Source organism: Pleurodeles waltl, chromosome 4_1 (assembly GCF_031143425.1).
Source record: "Pleurodeles waltl isolate 20211129_DDA chromosome 4_1, aPleWal1.hap1.20221129, whole genome shotgun sequence".
Lineage (NCBI taxonomy): Eukaryota > Metazoa > Chordata > Amphibia > Caudata > Salamandridae > Pleurodeles > Pleurodeles waltl.
In genome coordinates this window covers 158,594,308-158,614,369 of record NC_090442.1, presented here as the reverse complement: position 1 = coordinate 158,614,369, position 20,062 = coordinate 158,594,308, and positions in this window count along the sequence as shown.

Below are 20,062 nucleotides of genomic sequence, written 5' to 3'. Positions count from 1 at the left end.
CTTTTGATTACTCTCCGGCCCTGAGACTTCCTTTTCTGTAGCTGTTATTTTCGACAATTCAATTTCCTCATCAGTTGGACACGTCACCTCTTTCGTGTGACTGGCATGGATTCAGTTTGGAATTCCCGCACACTTCACAGCAGTGGTAGTTGTCAGTATTACTTGATATGGCCCCTTCCAACGTGGCTCCAAACACAACTTCCTCACGTGTTTCTTGATGACAACCAAGTCACCAGCTTTCAGATTGTGACCTGGATCATTTATCGTGGCAATGTGGTAGCTTCCACCTGGTGAGAGAAAGAGCGGACCACGTCAGCCAGTCCCTTGCAGTAGTCCAACACCATATCATCCGTGATATTCACAAGAGCATTTGCAGGCACTGCAGGCAGTCTCATAGCTCGGCCCATGAGAATTTCATGAGGAGACAGTCCTGTTTTCTTCTTGGGTGTATTTCTCATTGACATGAACACTAAGGGCAGTCCATCAGGCCATTTCAAATTTGTAGCTGCACAAATCTTTGCCATTCTCGACTTTAGGGTACCATTCATCTGCTCCACTAATCCTGATGCTTCAGGGCGGTAACTACAATGCAACTTCTGTTCAATGTTCAATGCTGCACACAAGAGCTTAACCACCTCGTTGTTGAAGTGACTTCCCCTATCTGATTCTAAAGAGATCGGAAACCCAAAACGTGGAATCAATTCCCTAAGCAGCAGCTTTGCTACTGTGAGACTGTCATTTCTGCGTGTAGGGTAAGCTTCAATCAAGTGACTAAAGATACACACAATCACCAACACATATCTCAATCCTCCACCCACAGACATTTCAATAAAGTCCAATTGCATTCTGCTAAATGGACCTCCTGCTCTCCAAATGTGGCTCAAATTCACCACTGTCCCTTTCCCCGCATTCATCTGCTGACAGATGATACACCTGTGGCAAATCACTTCTGCAGCTTGTCTGAACTTTGGGTTAAACCAATCTTGAACAACCTGATCATGGAATCTCTCCCAATATGTGCTTGCCCATGGTAAAACCTTGCAAACTGTGACAGTAGACTGTTCGGCAAAACCATTTTCACCTCATCTGAAACCCACAAATCATCTGGTCTTTGTACACATTGCATCTTAAGCCAAGAGCATTTCTCATCTCTGCTGGCACGTCCCTACAACAATTTCAATTCTTCCAATGTGTCAACCACCCTTAAAGCGTAACCTGTGCATGTCTCATTTTCTGTTTCAGGTAACAATTCCCACTGATCCTTGAATGATATACACTTCAATGCGCAAAACCTTGCGACTTGATCCGCATATCCATTTCCCATTGAAACAAAGTCTTGTGATTTCACCTGAGCGCTGCATTTTACCACAGCAATTTCATGAGGTAACTGAATCGCGTGCAACAACTCCTTAATTCTTTCACCATTTTTCACTGGAGAACCAGAAGAGGTCAGGAAACCCCTCTGTGACCATAGCTGGCCAAAATCATGAACAATTCCAAATCCGTATCTGCTATCAGTATAGATAGTCACTCTCAATTCAGCAGCGGCATGGCAAGCTCTAGCAAGAGCAACCAATTCAGCTACTTGAGCAGAATACACTCTCTCAAGCCAAGACACTTCCACAATACCAGTGATTGTACATACAGCATATCCCGCTCTCAGCACTCCTACTGAGTCTCTCAAATATGAGCCATCAACAAAGATAATGATGCCATTCTCTTCCAATTGGGTATCTTTAATATCAGGTTTCAGTTTGGTGCCCATTTCTGTTACCTCAAGACAATCATGTTCTACATCATCAGCATCCTCAACTTCTGTATTTTCATTTGGAAGCAAAGTTGCCGGGTTCAGCACTGTACATCTTTTCAAAGTTACATTTGGTGACCCCAATATGATCATGTCATATTTGTCAAAAGTATATTGTCAATGTCCAATACTGTATTTGTACAACTTGGCGCAACTTGGCGCAAGTGTTTGAACTTCTCTTATTTCTAATATTTCTGATATTGGGTACGTCACTTGTTGGTGCATGTGAGTTTGTATGTATAAAAATCACCAACACTTGGATGAAATAATATCACTATGTAATAGATTTCCACCATATAGAATTTAACTATGTATCACTGGATATATAGGAAATAAGATAATTATTAATATTCTGGATGTACTAAGGGGCATATTTATACTCCGTTTGCGCCGAAATTGCGTCGTTTTTATCGACGCAATTTCGACGCAAAACTAACTCCATATTTATACTTTGGCGTTAGACGCATCTAGCGCCAAAGGTCATGGAGTTAGCGTCATTTTTTGCCGTGAACACCTTCCTTGCGTTAATGAGATGCAAGGGAGGCGTTCCCGTCTAAAAAATCGACTCTGAGGCAGGTGCGTGGGATTTATACTCCCGGGCGAAAATCACGCCCGGGAGTGGGCAAGTCTAAAAAACCCGCTTTAGCGCCGGATTTTAACGCCTGGGTCAGGGCAGGCGTTAAGGGACCTGTGGGCCCAGAGGTGCCCCCCCATGCCCCCAGGGACCCCCCCTGCCACCCTTGCCCACCCCAGGAGGACACCCAAGGCTGGAGGGACCCATCCCAGGGACATTCAGGTAAGTTCAGGTAAGTATATATATATATATATTTTTTTTTTTTTGGCATAGGGGGGCCTGATTTGTGCCCCTGATTTGTGCCCCCCTACATGCCACAATGCCCAATGACCATGCCCAGGGGACAGAAGTCCCCTGGGCATGGCCATTGGACAAGGGGGCATGACTCCTGTCTTTACTAAGACAGGAGTCATGTTAATGGGGGATGGGCGTCGTAAAAAACGGCGCAAATCAGGTTAAGTCGATTTTTTGGACTCAACCTGACTTGCCCCACTTTAAGACGCCCATACGCCATTTTCCCCAACGCCGGCGCTGCCTGGTGTACGTGTTTTTTTTTCACGCACACCAGGCAGCGCCGGTCGGCTAACGCCGGCTAACGTCATTGAATAAATACGGTGCCCGCATGGCGCTTCAGAATGGCGTTAGCCGGCGCTAATTTTTTTGACGCTAAACTGCGTTGGCGCAGTTTAGCGTCAAAAAGTATAAATACGGGCCTAAGAGTCTGAATATTAGACTAATTAGATACTATGTATTATTAACAGTTAAGAGAAGCCCTGAGGAAGTCTGTGGGGAGATGTTTACCCAGACGAAACACGTGTTGGCTTGGATGTGGCTGTTAAAAGGAAAACATTAAAGGCTTGGATGTGGCTGTTAAAAGGAAAACATTAAAGAAGATGATGGATACTCATAATACAACTTTGCACTTTGATTTTGGCTTTCATTAACATTATTATAGGACTTGAGTGCTTCCGGTGATATATTTCAATACTGCATCCGTCTGCTTCTGGGAGGACCTCTCTCTGGGTCGGTCCTCCTGGCGCCTCAGTTGAGATAGGTTCACCATCACCCCTCTGGGTCTCGTCTCTTATTGGAGTGACCAAGCCGTCCTCAACGGGCTCTCCTTCTGTCTCTGCTCCTCTTTGATTACTCTCCGGCCCTGACACTTCCTTTTCTGTAGCTGTTATTTTCAACAATTCAATTTCCTCATCAGTTGGACACGTCACCTCTTTCGTGTGACTGGCATGGATCCAGTTTGGAATTCCCGCACACTTCACAGCAGTGGTAGTTGTCAGTATTACTTGATATGGCCCCTTCCAACGTGGCTCCAAACACAACTTCCTCACATGTTTCTTGATGACAACCCAGTCACCAGCTTTCAGATTGTGACCTGGATCATTTATTGTGGCAGTGTGGTAGCTTCCACCTTGTGAGAGAAAGAGCGGACCACGTCAGCCAGACCCTTGCAGTAGTCCAACACCATATCATCCGTGATATTCACAAGAGCATTTGCAGGCACTGTGGGCAGTCTCATAGCTCGGCCCATGAGAATTTCATGAGGAGACAGTCCTGTTTCTTGTTGGGTGTATTTCTCATTGACATGAACACTAAGGGCAATGCATCAGGCCATTTCAAATTTGTAGCTGCACACATTTTTGCCATTTTCGACTTCAGGGTACCATTCATCTGCTCCACTAATCCTGATGCTTCAGGGCGGTAACTACAATGCAACTTCTGTTCAATGTTCAATGCTGCACACAAGAGCTTAACCACCTCGTTGTTGAAGTGACTTCCCCTATCTGATTCTAAAGAGATCGGAAACCCAAAACGTGGAATCAATTCCCTAAGCAGCAGCTTTGCTACTGTGAGACTGTCATTTCTGCGTGTAGGGTAAGCTTCAATCCAGTGACTAAAGATACACACAATCACCAACACATATCTCAATCCTCCACACACGGGCTTTTCAATAAAGTCCAATTGCATTCTGCTAAATGGACCTCCTGCTCTCCCAATGTGGCTGAAATTCACCACTGTCCCTTTCCCCGCATTCATCTGCTGACAGATGATACACCTGTGGCAAATCACTTCTGCAGCTTGTCTAAACTTTGGGTTAAACCAATTTTGAACAACCTGATCACGGCATCACTCCCGATATGTGCTTGCCCATGGTAAAACCTTGCAAACTGTGACAGTAGACTCTTCGGAAAAAACATTTTCCCCTCATCTGAAACCCACAAATCATCTGGTCTTTGTACACATTGCATCTTAAGCCAAGAGCGTTTCTTATCTCTGCTGGCACGTCCCTGCAACAATTTAAATTCTTCCAACGTGTCAACCACCCTTAAAGCGTAACCTGTGCATGTCTCATTTTCTGTTTCAGGTAACAATTCCCACTGATCCTTGAATGATATACACTTCAATGCGCAAAACCTTGCGACTTGATCCGCATATCCATTTCCCATTGAAACAAAGTCTTGTGATTTCACCTGAGCGCTGCATTTTACCACAGCAATTTCATGAGGTAACTGAATCGCGTGCAACAACTCCTTAATTCTTTCACCATTTTTCACTGGAGAACCAGAAGAGGTCAGGAAACCCCTCTGTGACCATAGCTGGCCAAAATCATGAACAATTCCAAATCCGTATCTGCTATCAGTATAGATAGTCACTCTCAATTCAGCAGCAGCATGGCAAGCTCTAGCAAGAGCAACCAATTCAGCTACTTGAGCAGAATACACTCTCTCAAGCCAAGACGCTTCCACAATACCAGTGATTGTACATACAGCATATCCCGCTCTCAGCACTGCTACTGAGTCTCTCAAACATGAGCCATCAACAAAGATAATGATCTCATTCTCTTCCAATTGGATATCTTGAATATCAGGTTTCAGTTTGGTGCACATTTCTGTTACCTCAAGACAATCATGTTCTACATCATCAGCATCCTCAACTTCTGTATTTTCATTTGGAAGCAAAGTTGCCGGGTTCAGCACTGTACATCTTTTCAAAGTTACATTTGGTGACCCCAATATGATCATTTCATTTTTTGTCAATCTTGCATTTGTCATGTGCTGCGTTTTAACAAGTACGGGTTAACAAGATCTCAACTGATGTGGGACCATAACTGTTAAAGGATGTCCCATTACTATGCCTTCACATTGTGCGAGACTTTGACCAACTGCTGCTACCGCACGCAGACAACCTGGTAAGGCTGCTGCCACTGGGTCCAAGATAGCTGAAAAATATGCTACTGGTCGGTTTGCACCTCCATGGACCTGTGTTAGGACAGGCAAAGAACATGCATCACGTTCATGACAAAACAGAACAAAAGGCTTTGTGTAATCAGGCATACCTAAAGCTGGAGCCCTGCACATACACTCACTTAGCTCAATGAAGCCTTCATCTCTTTCTCAGACAAAGTTATGACATCTGGCCCATCCTTAACCTCCTTAACTGTCAGTCTTACCAATGGCTTGGAGATGACTGAGAAGTTTGGGATCCACTGGCGACAGTAGCCCACCATTCCCAGAAACATCCTAACGTCTCTCCGTGTCGTCAGGGGATTCATCTGCAATAGGGCGGTCACTCTTTCCTTGGATATTTTCCTCGACCCTTTCTCAATTACGTGACCTAAGTATTTCACCTCCTTCTGACAATATTGCAGCTTCTTTGGGGACACCTTATGCCCATTCTTTCCCAAGTGGTTTAGTAGGGCAATCGTATCGTACTTGCAATCATCTCTTGTTTTGGATGCAATTAACAAATCGTCAATGTACTGCACCAGAGTCGATTGAAAAGGCAATGCCAATGACTCTAAATCTTTCTTCAATATCTGATTGAAGATGGAAGGTGATTCTGAAAATCCTTGAGGAATTCAACACCAACTGTAGACCTTGTCCAAGAATTTGAAACTGAAGAGAAATTGGCTGTCCTCATGAAGAGGCACAGAAAAGAATGCTTGGGACAAATCAACGACTGAGAAGTATTCTGCATCACATGGAACCTGGAACATGATCATAGCTGGATTTGGCACCACTGGGCAACACTTCACCACTATGTTGTTAATCTTTCTCAAGTCTTGGACAATTCAAACTTTCCCACAAGGCTTTCTCAGTCCCATTATTGGTGAATTACATGGACTGCTCATCACTTCTTTCAGGACCCATTGCTTCACAAGGTCTGCAATTATCTGCGTTACCTGTATGAGGACATCTTGCGCCATATGGTACTGCGGTACCTGGGGGAACACAGCATTTGGCTTCACACTGACCTTAACTGGGTCTACTCCTTTTATCAGTCCCACTTCCTTTCCTGTCAAGTCCCACACTTTCTCCTTTACTGTCCCCTGCAAATCCGCTGGCAGATCAGTCACTGTGAACACTGGGAAGAAGCTTATCAGGGGGTACTCCTCATCTGTGGTCTCCGTCTCAGGCTCTGTGATCTGTCCTTCATCCCCTTCATCGTCACTGTTTGTCTGCACCTCAATTCCTTCATTAGAACAGATAGAACACCCGTCTTGCACAGTAAGTTCCCGCCGAAAGACCGCACCGCGGTCAAAAGACCGCGGCGGCCATTCCGGCTTTCCCGCTGGGCCGGAGTTGAAGGGGTGCGACGGGTGCAGTGGCACCCGTCGCGATTTTCACTGTCTGCTAAGCAGACAGTGAAAATCTTTGTGGGGCCCTGTTAGGGGGCCCCTGCACTGCCCATGCCAGTGGCATGGGCAGTGCAGGGGCCCCCAGGGGCCCCACTGCACCCGTTCCCGCCATCCTGGTTCTGGATGGCGGGAAGGGGGTCGGAATCCCCATGGCGGTGCTGCAAGCAGCCCCGCCATGGCGGGTTCCCTGGGCCAGCGGGAAACCGGCGGGAAACCGCCGGCTCCCCTTTTCCGACCGCGGCTTTACCACCGCAGTCAGAATCGCCCAGGAAGCACCGCCAGCCTGTTGGCGGTGCTTCCGCCGCACTCCGCCATGGCGGTCATGGACCACCAAGGTCAGCATGACCCCCTAAGTCTCTTCCCAGTAGGGACACGGGACTTGAGTCACAAACCACAAATCTGTGCACTCCCTGAAAAGTACTGATCCCAACCTGAACCGGATCTGTAAAAGCTGATTCGCCACACCTACTACCTTTATTGTACGTCCCGAAAGAGGCAACTTCAGAACTTCTGCACTTCTGACTGTAGAGCGTGTAGCTCCTGTGTCAACCAAAAATGAGCACTTGTGACCCATCACTTTCCCTTGCACATAGGGCCCTCTCTGATCTACTTCCAAGGACGCTGCAAGCCTACACTCCTCGCCATCTGAACTGTCATCCGACCATTCATCGTTTATTCCATTCTCACCACACAATGGGAACTGTTGTACCGCATTATTTTGACTCATTCCTTGACCTGCGACCTGTTGAGGAAGCATCACCTGTTGCTGTCCCATTGGTGCTAAGGGCAACTGCATTTGTTGTATAGGTACCACGGGAATCTGCTGTTGCACTTGCTGCATCTGCACTGGTTGTACATGTGGCATCTGCACTTGTTGCATGGGTTGAAGATCCTGCATCTGAACCATGTTATTCTGGAAGTTCGGATTTTGACCCCTCATTCTTGGTCCTTTAACATTTTGGAATGCATTGACATCATTGCTTTGTTGAACGACACCCTCCTGCACCATCATTGGGCACTCCTGCTTCCAGTGTCCGACGCCCCCACAAGCATGACAAGGTAACACCTTCTTCATCCCCTGCACATCATTTTGAACCACAACGGTATTCAGATCTGGACCACGGTTCACAAAACCTCCTCGACCTCTGCCTCTCACTTGCGCTTGAAACATCCTGTTTCCTTGCGGCTGTTGCACCATCTGCTGTAAATCATTTCCCTCATCCCTGCTTGTGCTGCCTTAATTTGCATTACCATCAACTTTCTCTGCTTCAACTCAATTTCGTCACTACAGTATTTTGCATACTGCAACACCTCATCAATCGGCTTCGCTTGCCAGCAGATCAAATGATTCTTAATCATCTGACTAATCTCTGGTCTCAATCCCTCAACAAATCTGAACACAAGGTGATTCATGTCTTTTGCCTCTATGACCTCTGTACCACTTTAGTGCTTGAACGCTTTCAACAACCTCTCATAGTAGGCATGTATCGACTCTTTGGCTTCCTGTGCCGTTCGATCAATCTTTTGCCAATCTATATTTTGTGGCGATACTTTCTGCTTCAAGAACTCAATCACCTTATAGTAGTACCTCATTACATCAGGAGACGGTGCTCCTGTGGCTCTGTCCCTCGCCGGTTCCGATGTTGGCCAATCAACACTTCTCTTGCATTCAAGCCACAAATCAGCTGGAACTATGATCTCAAAAGGGGTATTCAGGTCTTCCCAAAGACACTTAGCAAGCTTCACAAACCTGTCTGTCTGCTGGTACCACTCTATTGGCTTCTCCCTCAGCCAGGGAAAGTAATTTGTGAATGACAGAATGTCACCTATACATATGGTACATGGACAAGGACCCCTCCTGCCGTCTCTCTCATGGGTAGCATTTTTATTGTACCGGTGTCAGGCACTGATTTCGCCTGCTGCTGCTCCGAGCAGTCACTTTTCCTTTTATCTCTTTTCTTTGGCCATCTGCCTTCCCACTTCTCTAACGCTCCCCAAACTTGTGCAAAATGCAGTATTTCTTTAAGGTGTACCTTCATCCCAGTAGACCTCATGTGAATAAAATTCTTAGGCTCAAAATCTAACCTGCAACTCCTCTTCAGATGTTTAGTATTGTCTAAGTCTATGCCGTATTTATCTGCCAGGTTTGCCAACTTTTGGTGCACCTTGCTCACTTCTTTAGTTATCTTTGGGCACAGATACCTCAACTCTGCTTCACTGCATGACTCTAGCCTGTTCACTCCCATGCTCCCTTCTACTAGCTCAGCTGCTTCCATGCCCAACCTTACAAAATTCAGGTATTCCACTCTTTCCGACAGCTCTGCTGTCGCAGGAGTAGTCTGTGGTGAATTTAACTTGTCTAACCATTCATTCAGTTGTTGCGCAGTTAAACCTTGCAATGAGATATTTCCAGCCAGCACTATCGGTGTTTGCGGTACATTCGCACTTGGGATCTGCGGAGTCAGCAGTCCCAAACCTGATTGTCTCATGGTATCTGGAGGAACCCCAATCGGACGGAAGTCCAACAAAGATCTAGGTCTCTCTATTGCCTGTTCCACTGGAGTCATCCCTTGAGAGCTCCCTACGAACACTCCTCTTGTCACTTCTTGGGTCATTACTCCCTGATCACATACAGCAGACTTCGCCTGTACATACAATGGTACTGGTGGACCAACTGTAATAGGTAAGGATATGGTGGCTGACGACTGTCTGCTTCCCAAAACCTGTGGAGCATTAGCCCCCATATTCTGATTTATTATCGGTGCAGTAGCTAACTGCGGTCCCGTGACTGAGGTATAATTCGGAATCATCTGTTGCTGTGCCTGAGGCAGTAAAAGTGGAGTTGGCTCAATCTGCACTTATTTTGGTCTCGCATATGCCGGATCAGACGGCACCATCAAGTTCGTAGTTGGCTCTAATATTGGGACATCAGGGTAGAGCCTCTGAATCAGTGGTGGCTGTAACTGAGATTGCATCTCTGGAGCAGTAGACACACTGACACTATTCTGTATCGGAGCTGGTGTTGCAACAGTATTCACCTGTCCCGTGTTTGTGTCCCCTGGTTCTGTGTCGAATTTACAGGACCAGCACTAGTACTTGGTCTGTTATCATCTAAGGCATATGGGGGTGGTCGATCATGTAGCAACTGATTATGGAATTCATCATCATCTGAGTCATCTGCCTCTGCCCAGGACTTTTTAGTTTCCTTTTCTTTGCTAGACCCCTTATACGTTTTACAAGTGGCTTTTCTTCCTTGAGTTCCGGCTTCTTGAATTATTGCCGGAAACATCCTAACTCCATCTATTATCTCCCTTCCCCACATCCTGTGCTCGCTATCCCACCTAGCCTCCGCTAGCATCTTTTCTGCTTTCCTCATTCTCCTCTCAAGTTTCAGTTGCCGTTGTCGTATGGCCAACAGTTCCCAAATTGCTAATGCCTCAAACTGTGCTGGCCTCGTGGGTGGCTTTTGTTCATTTAACACCTTCCGCAAATTTTCCAAAATCGTTATATTGAACGTTCCGTGCTCCGGAAACGCCAAAGACCCATCTTTCTCTGTCATTTTGCACCATTGCTTAGCCAAAGACATGGCGCGACTCCCCTCTCTTCCATTACGGCATAAGCCGGAGTATCCTCTGGCGGTGTAGGCTCCCCCACACTCGCGGTAATGTACACATCTCCCTTCAAAGAGCTCTTTAGAGCCTTGAAAAACTTAATTTTTGCGTCTGTTATTTTGTTTACAATTGAATCAGGAAGTGACTTTAATTCCCAGAACTCTCTTCGCCTACCTTCTCAACCAATTGCCTCTCACTGACGGCAGCCAATCCGTGCGCGACCCTTCTCAATGACTGACCTATCCCAGTGCGGCTCCAATGATGTCACACTCACACTCACTGCGGCTGACAAAGTCTTGCGGCTTGTCTTCCTCACTCTCGATTCGCACAAAACTAATGCAATGTATTGGGAGCACTAACAAAACTCAAATTTGCCGGTTTACTACAGGAAGGGTAACACAATCGCTTCAGAACTTTACAGAGATTTTGCTTTTAGCCTCAGCCGCTACTCTCTCCTTCTCAGGTCCCGCACTCGCAAGCAAAATTTGACCCGTAAATTCTACTCTCGACTTGTCAATGGTTTGCCCTAGTGCACTTTAGAACTCACCAAATCTCCATTGAAGTTTTCATTCACTCACTTTGACTCAAACTCAATTCGTCAACCACCCCGATTGACCTATTAAACTGCGCAATTTACAACATAAACCATCAATATACTCCGGAGTCTTAGACCATGCAGGGTCCGTACATCATCAACAACCACGTGGACAATTTTTTAGCACAAAGCGCCACACTCACATGAAGTTCGCTTACTTCCCTACTCTTACACTGCGGAGTACGCACACTCCTACTAAAACATCACTTGGCCTAAAATTCTCACAAACTTCACAATTCACCTGCGGTATGCATAAGCTGTGCAATCGCAAACCCTACGTCACTCATACTATCACTAGAATGCCGAGTACATACCCAACTCACTTCGGCAAGCTCCGAGATTCCGGGAAAGTCATTTGGGATTTAGGGGCTTATTGTCTCCTCAATTTGCATTATTTCAAAAACAATTTTCAAACAATGGTCCCTTGTCTTTGGGCCCCAAATGGCCAAAACCGTCCTCTGCTACCAGAACTGATAAAGCGTCCAAACCTTGTTAATTTAACTTACAAGGGGACTCGTTTTAGGCCAATGAATCTTTTGACCACGTTTGGGGCCTTCCCAGAACGAGATATCTAGTCATGAATAACCACACAAATCTAGTAAGAGTTAGGATATTTATTCCCTATTAGTTACACTCTAGTATCATATTTATTAGTCGCAACATCAATAAGCACATCAATACTACTATAACTTGGCAACTCGAATAAGACTTTATCAAAGCATAGGTCATGAACATTAGAACAAAACATAACGTTAACATGAGTCAACTTTAGTAGAGTATCATTAGTACATTATTCAACAAAGCAAGGATTCAGTCATTTGTCTATTTGCACCCGATATTAGTGAACTCCTTAACTAACCTCTAATTAGCATCAGCATGTTGGGCTTCATGCAAAACAATTTGGCAACATGAATTTGGAAAACATCTAACTATGGCCTCTATCAAAAGAGCAGTTGGTACCTAGAAAGAAAAGGCAAACAGACAATTACAATTCATCAGCAGATAGTTACCCATCCAAATGGGTCAGCATGCAGGATCAGTCTTCGTCCTCAGGACATCAGTCGATTCGCCATCAGCCAGGATAGAAAAGGTAAGTCTCAGCAGGGCATAGCAAGAAACTCTTCCCTCATAAGGAGGAGAAGTAAGTATCAGGCAAGGAATAAGATGAGGATGGATTAAAGTATAAGACAAAGTCTCTCAGAAGGGCAAAGGATAGCAAGTAATGGGTCGGTGGAATGTCCGGTAATGGCTGATTTCTCCTTGTGTCACGCCGTTATATCAAAGTTGTCGAACAAGTCTCTAATTTCCCATTGGGCAATATTTGGTGCATTGTTATCTCTGTCCAATAATCCGTCACACGCCTTACTAGAATCTTCACCTAAGACAGTTCTCATGCAGTTTATTGGCTCCTGTGATTGACGTCTTCAACGGGTATGTCAGGTAAGAAAAATTACACTTGTCACTCCAGTCAGTAGTTCCATTGTCTTCCCCTATTCCAGGCGACCTTGCACCTGTTGCGAATTACACTGTTGCATTCGGCAAAAATGTCTCCTTGAGCAAGTCGGGTCGAATGAGAAAGAATTTACTACAGCTACACACATATCTCTAGCTTCTGGAAAAGTACAGCTCCGTGTCCTTCAGGGAAGCAGCACATTGCACGTTAGAAAAACACAGTTAATATGAGACCAGGCAGCTAGGCCCAGACCCTTGCTAACTAAGGCCTAGTGATTATTTTAGCAGAACCTTAATACATAACTCTAATTAGGATACGTTAATACAAAAACAGACATGAGTTCATTATTGATTCATTATTAGTCCGTTTCATTAATCATATACATTGATGGCCACGCCCCGTGGGCACATTTCAAACGTGTGCATTAATACTACATTAACACATTTTATGCGGTTTTATTAGACATTACATTGCAAGCTTTTCATGTTAATATTGATTATAAAAGTTACACTCCAACAGACCCCCCAGACAGCCTCCTGCTGGCAGGAACATTCACTCAGTGAACCCACCTGCAGGGAATCTCAGTCCCTTCTCTAGCGTGCAGCCTGTAAGCAGTCGCACCGTGTTTTAATGACTGCCCTGCCCCAAGAGCAGGCATAGGTTTGTGTGTGCTCTGGGAGCTCTGCGTTCATAATAATAGGGCGCACTGGCCCGGACTGCGCTGGGCACACCTTAAGAAAGATGCACCTTGCACAAACCGGGACATTGTGTACGTTGTCTAATGTGAGTCCAGCAGTTCAAGCAGTTTGTTTACAGCAGACACAGAACTCCACTGGCCCCGGAGGGCCCTGGTGCAGCCAGTGCAGCGGCACCAGGGCCCACAGGTGCAGTGAGGCCCAGTTTCCCTTGCACAAGCTGCAGTTACAGTAGGGGATGCCATTTCAAAATGTTCAAACAGAGCCTGCCAGCGCTCTGGCGTTGTGATTATGCCTAAAAGAGGGGTGAGTTTGGAGTAGAAGAAATGTAGGCGAGGAAAGGGATGAAAGAAAATGAGGGGACGAAAGAAAGCAGAGGAAAACAAAACACAGAGTAGGAGTTAAGGATCAGAGACAAATAGAAACAAGATGGGTATGAGCAAAACGGAAGAGGAGAAGAAAGGGGGCAGAAATAAGGATGCTGGGAAAGAAGAAAGGAACGTGATAAGGAAGTGTGAGAGACAGAAGAGAGAGAGGACAGGGGTAGGGAGGAGCGTGAAAGGCAGGAAGATGATGAACGAGGGATGAAGACAGGGAGATTAGGAGGAAAGAGGCTGAATGGGGAACTTTGACACCCGTAAGAGGGTGCGCAGCAGTCATTAGTGCTGCAGGTTCAGTGACACCGAGGCCCAGGACTGTCATAGGCTCCTGCACTCCAATTATATCGTTATTTTTAATACTGGCCCTGGGTCCCATTTTTCTTGCTTGCATTACGACCCATAAGACCCAGGCTATACCACTGCCTGGAGGCACGACCAGCACACATTACTTTCATGGCCTAATGTTGGCTTTAACTAGAAAGGGACACTTAAACCAATCAGATTCAGTCCTGTCGTCCTGCAGCTCTGAGAGTTATCGGCACTATAGGGAATTATGAGAAGACCACGCCCCCTATCTATACTAAAGCACATATTGGCTGGTGAAGTCTCAGTGCCTGGAAAATGGGTCAGAATGTGGGAAAAACATGCTGGAATATGGGTGAAAACACTGATTCCCATAATTTTTCACTTCAGCTGAACTCCTCGTTGTCATGTGTAGATAGCTGTTGTTTGCACTAAATACCTACTGGAATTCACTCACCCTACTAATATCTGTATTTTTTCCTTATAATCCCGGCCTTTGAGTTTAATTTTTTCGGATTTTATTTTAAGGAGAAAATGCGATGCAACGCTTGTGACTGGAATAAGAGACGGGTCTGTGGAAAAGAGGAGCCGTGACAACACGGCAGCTATTTTGTCAATATGTTGACTGCGTTTCTCTCCTCAGAGAAATTCATTTTCATGCCAGATGCCGCAGGGAGGAGTGTTACCAAAGTATTTGATGTCAGTGACAGACTCACTTTTAAGATGACAGAGTTCTGTCTTCAAAAGGGCTCCTTCCTTTTAGCGCCTGTGGCACAATACAAAAAGTGTAAGGTTTGAAACCGAGCCCTTCTGTGTACAATTACTGCTTTAAAAATGCTGCTCCGCTGTCTGTACTGGAGGAGTCCCCCAAGGGTAACTTTGCATAACAAAGGACTGGGACGTGGAATATCACTCTCGGGAAGTTAGAAGAAAACCAAACCCTGGATGGAGTTTTCTTCAGGGCATCAGTGCCTCTGCGCTCACTATGAGGTCTTCTCCATCCTGGGTCTGGCTGCTGAATCTTTTAAGCCGGGGTCTCCCTCTTGCCTCCCAGGCTGAAGCAGCAAGTCTAATGCGGGGCTGAGTCTGGGGAGAGTTTGAAGGGAGCTGTGCGGGGAAGGATTTTCAAAACATCAGGCTGTAAGTCTATATTATTGTGGCTATGACAAACTGGAGGGAACACATTCTTCAATTTGATGAATCTGAAAAGGTAGAAATGTACCCATCCTCTGCTTTCTTCTTTTCTATTTGTAGGGGTGTGTTTCCTCCAGTGCACTCAACATCTGCCCACCGGAGGTTGATTTGTATTGGTTCCCATCTCTGCAAAAGGTTTTGCCGGACCAGGGTTGCATTTCGATTGCTCCCTGCTCCTCTAAGTTGATTTTTATTTTACAATTCTTTATTAGACTTTTGCGTGTTATTCAACTTGTACTACAACTTATGTTGGCAGAACCCCTTTCAGACGCCCTGGCAGGCGAAGGTTACTGGGCCCAGCTGTGGGGGTTGAGGCCTTTTACTCCTGATGCCCCGGGGCCCGACCTACTATGGCTTCTGAGCAACTGGGCCTAGTCCCCCATCAGCATTTGACTCTCAGGGTTTAGCATGGGTTGACTACCCCAAGGCTTCCTCGGGGAAGGGGGGTAGATATAAGGGAGTGAACACAGGCACACATCTCAAAATGCAAACGGCAGCAGCAATACATTATTGTCCAGCCAAGTACTCATTTTTATGGAAAAATAGAGGTATTTTATTTCCATTGTTACCATCACAATGGAAAATATGGCATTTACAAACTACACAATCACCATTGTGGTCAAGGCTCTAGTGTTTCTTTGGTGGTTCCCTGTCCCACTCCCAACAAGAGTTCACTTTAACTCTAATCTGCAGTCAATAGTGTTCCAGTGCTTCTGCGCTAACCAGCAGCAAGTTCCCTTGGGGCTGATGGGCTAGGAAGCAGTCATACCCGCACTGAAAGTGTGAACCGTCTGAAGCTCCTGAGTGCTCCCCATCTGCAGGCGCTTAAATCGGTTGCAGCTGAGTTCAGGTGAGCATACAGCCCATGCAGCTGTGCTCAGCAGATGCAAAGTCCCTCACTCATGGTCGTGTTCCAGAAGCGACCAAAGGTTTCTCTGGCTCCTCCTGCTGAGTGTCTAGTTCGTCTCCCAGTGGGGGTGGTTGCAATGATCCTATTGTGGGTCCCTGACCTGGGTGATGGTGCGCAGGTGTTCCTTCAGTACCCTCATTTCTCCGCTGGGGGTTGCAGATCAGGTCACAGTTGTTGATGCTCCCAGTGATCGCCTCGGGCATATGGGGTTATCAGAAATCGCAGTACACAGGCTCCCTCCTGGCATATGGGGTTGCTGACTCAGCACTACGCACAGGCTCCGGGCTGACCGACGCAGTGTGGCACACAGTTCACTTCACTCCGGCCCTCTCCTGTCATCTGAGGGTCACCAAGTCTGTCCTAGTCACAGGCAATGACTCGATCAGTGCAGCAGCCGTTTCCTCACACCTTGCAGAGGGAATCCACTTGATATGACTCCCCACTGGACCTTGCTACTTCCAACTCTGTCCTCTTCCTCACAGGTGACACTCGTCTTGGAGAGCAGGAAGGCGCTGGTCCTCCAGGCTCCAGGGCACATGATGTTGGACTCCCTGGGTGATGTCCCCTCACCGAGCAGGGATACAAGCAGGCTTTAGCCCCCAGTCCTGGTTACAGGCAGAAGTCTTACAGTTCTATCCCATATCACACAGCTCGTCTAGATGCTTGGCAGATCACAAATTTGGGGAGCTCAAGCTCCCCTTCTTATAGTCGATTTCAGACACCAAATGTGATTTATAGTCTGAGTCTTTGAAGCTTTATGTTGGAGGTCTGCTTCTGTTGAAGTGTCCACTACTCTGCTGTCTCTTCCTCTTGAAAAGCAGTCTGTCTCACTACAGAGGCTGTGGGAGTGACTAGAGTTCACATCTGGATGTCAGCCACAGTGATAAGTGCATCAAAAGGTTAACCCAGGGCCCCCAGCACTACTCTTTTTAATTGTCTAATCATCCCCATCTCCTTGCTGAGATGTCCCAAGGCCCCTTTCTTGTGACCTCTCACTGAATCAAAGAGTAACCTTTGAAGTCTGGCTCTACCCAATCCAGTGTGTGTTCCACTCAGCTTAGAGGAATGCAGCAATACATTAACCTGTCTGTGGGAATTTATCTACCTCATCTCCATGTTCCACCATGCAGGCTTGGGTCTGGGAACCCAGGGCCCTCCATGCATTGTACCATTCACAGGCACACATATACCCAGTGTATGTATACATCATACACACAGTGCACAGTATTGTACGTATTGTACCTTTCATAGGCACACCTGCACTCAGCACATACATTCAACATGCACGCCCTGCCCAGAACTGTATCCTTTCTGTATTGTACCACTCGCAGGCACACATATACCCAACACATGCATTCATCATGCATGCACTGCTCAGAACTACATCCTTCATGTGTTGTGGCATTCAAAGGCACACGTACACCCAACGCATGTACTCACAATGCACATACTGCTCAGTATTGCATTATTTCTGTATTATAACCTTCCTAGGCACACATACACCCAGCACAGATACACCACTTCTGCACTGTGCAGCACTTCACAACAAACCAATGTAGGCCAAGGGTGAGTTAAGCACACAGAAGCAGAACTTTGAAATGAGTGAGCCTGTGGGCCTCATTCTAGTGACACAAGTTAAAAAGTACCTGTTCATTTACTGATCACTACATGGTACGCTTCCACCACTGCACTCCTGCTGCTTAACTCCTGGTGAAGGCAGTAGCTTTCCAATACTGTAAGGGTAGCACTTTCGGTGACCACCCTGGTCCAACAAGCCCATAACCCTTGAGACAGGCCTATGTCGTGGCGCACACGCATGACCCATGTTTGGCTATAACAAGAAAACAGCATTTGAGTCCAAACATCAATACATCTTGCAGTGGGCCTGAAAAGATTAGTGGAGGTAGACTACTACAGCTGTTACATGTAGTCAGGCAAATATCTAGTGTTTCATCGTTGATACGGTAGGGGCTCAGGATCTGACGACAGCAGAGGACCAAGACTTGCTACCCCAAACTAGGGTGGGTCTATGGAGGGGATGTGTCCTTTGCAAATGCAGATTGGAGGGTCATCAAGAGCTACAACCCAATTTTTAGAACAACTAATTTTTCTGATCCACCTAGTTTTAATGGACATGAAGTGGGCAACTTTTTAATGGAACTAAAGCATTGTATGATAGCGCACTGTCATTTACAGGCAGCATATTTGACATTGAAATGGCCACTAACTTTGCTCAGACATGCACTTTTACTGATAAAGTTATATTGCACACAAATAATAGTGCATGGAAATAGGGTTTCAGTGAATATTTATCATTTGTGCACCACCAAGTAAAATGTCTTCATTTTCTCATCCTTTTAAAATCTTTATTTTCATCACACTTCACAATTACTAAAAAAATGTGCTTCATTTTTGCTCTCCTAACTGCTGAATGTGTGCAGTTTCCTTAAAGGTATTTACATTTCGTTGGGTGTTAAAAAAATGACATCCTACAACTTTTCCCTTCACAATCCGTGTACCACAACAGGATTGTCACATAATGCACATTACCTTTCTTTCTCTGACTGCAAAATGAGAGGAGGTAGTTAACACCAATCCCCATGTTAAAAAATAAACAGCAATTTGTCATAAGACATAGGCTGACATTTAATCTATGTCTTTGAAGTACAGCAAATGTGACAGATGAATACAGAACTTAAATGCATCTTTATTTATTACTTGGACTTTTGCGACATACTCAAAATCGGCTTGTGACCCGTCAATGGGTCACACCCTCCAGTTTGGAAAACAGAGGTATAGGGGATGTTTGCGAAAGTGAATCCATGAGGGTACATGTGGGTGTGAGGTGGCCTTCCAATAATACAGTGATTGGATAAAATATTGGAAACAAATAATGTGATACAAAAATATTGTGTCAAGAATATTGAAACATCAAAAATATCATGGACAGGAACATCGAAGGTAAAAACTTTGGTTTTAGTGTTGTTTTTCATATCATTGTAAAAATATTGATGTAAAAAATATAGTTGTATGTAATATTGTTTTTAAGTGTTAATTAATATGTAATGTATTGTAATATCTTTGATTGTATGTGTTTATTAATTTTATTACTGTTTTAGAAAGATTTTTTGCTTATGAAATTGCTCACATTTGTATTTTTAGTTGTATTAATGTATGTAATTAATTTGTGCATTTTATTGATAGCAGGATTTGTTTTTTTTAGGGGATAAGGGTGGGAAGACTTTTTAAAAACTGTATGTTTTAGTTTTAAATTGCAAGGTAATAATGTGAAAGATATGCAAATTAATATATTAGAATTTTTAGATGTAATTTATTCTATGACTGTTGATTATATTTTAATATGATGTAAATTAAGATTTATGTTAATGATATTAAATTTTTTATAAGAAAAACAGAAATATTAACATATAACATATTTTCATTAGGTAGAATATTTTGAAATATGTCTGTTACAATTATACATTTTTTTAAAAATACTATTGTATAAAACTTGTTATTTAATTTTAAGTTCATTTAAAAAACTACTTATAAAATTCACATAAATATTTATTACAATTATGATTATTACTTTATATTACTAATTTATTTTAATTTTATTCTTTACAGTTTATGAATGGTAGTAAACCTTATGAACAATATGTATATGTTTTAATAGTAATTAAAATAGCAATTTTGTAATTTAAAATATAAATGTGCATATTAAGGTTTGTAGATTAGATTACTGTGTTTTTGCCTAAATGTTTAGTTAATCTTATTTTTTTTTTAAATAGGTGCAACTATGGAGTATTAAGTGTATAGGTATTATTTTAAGCCGTAATATGAATGTGATTTTTTTTTTGTGAAGTGGTTATTGTAAATGTCAACTCTT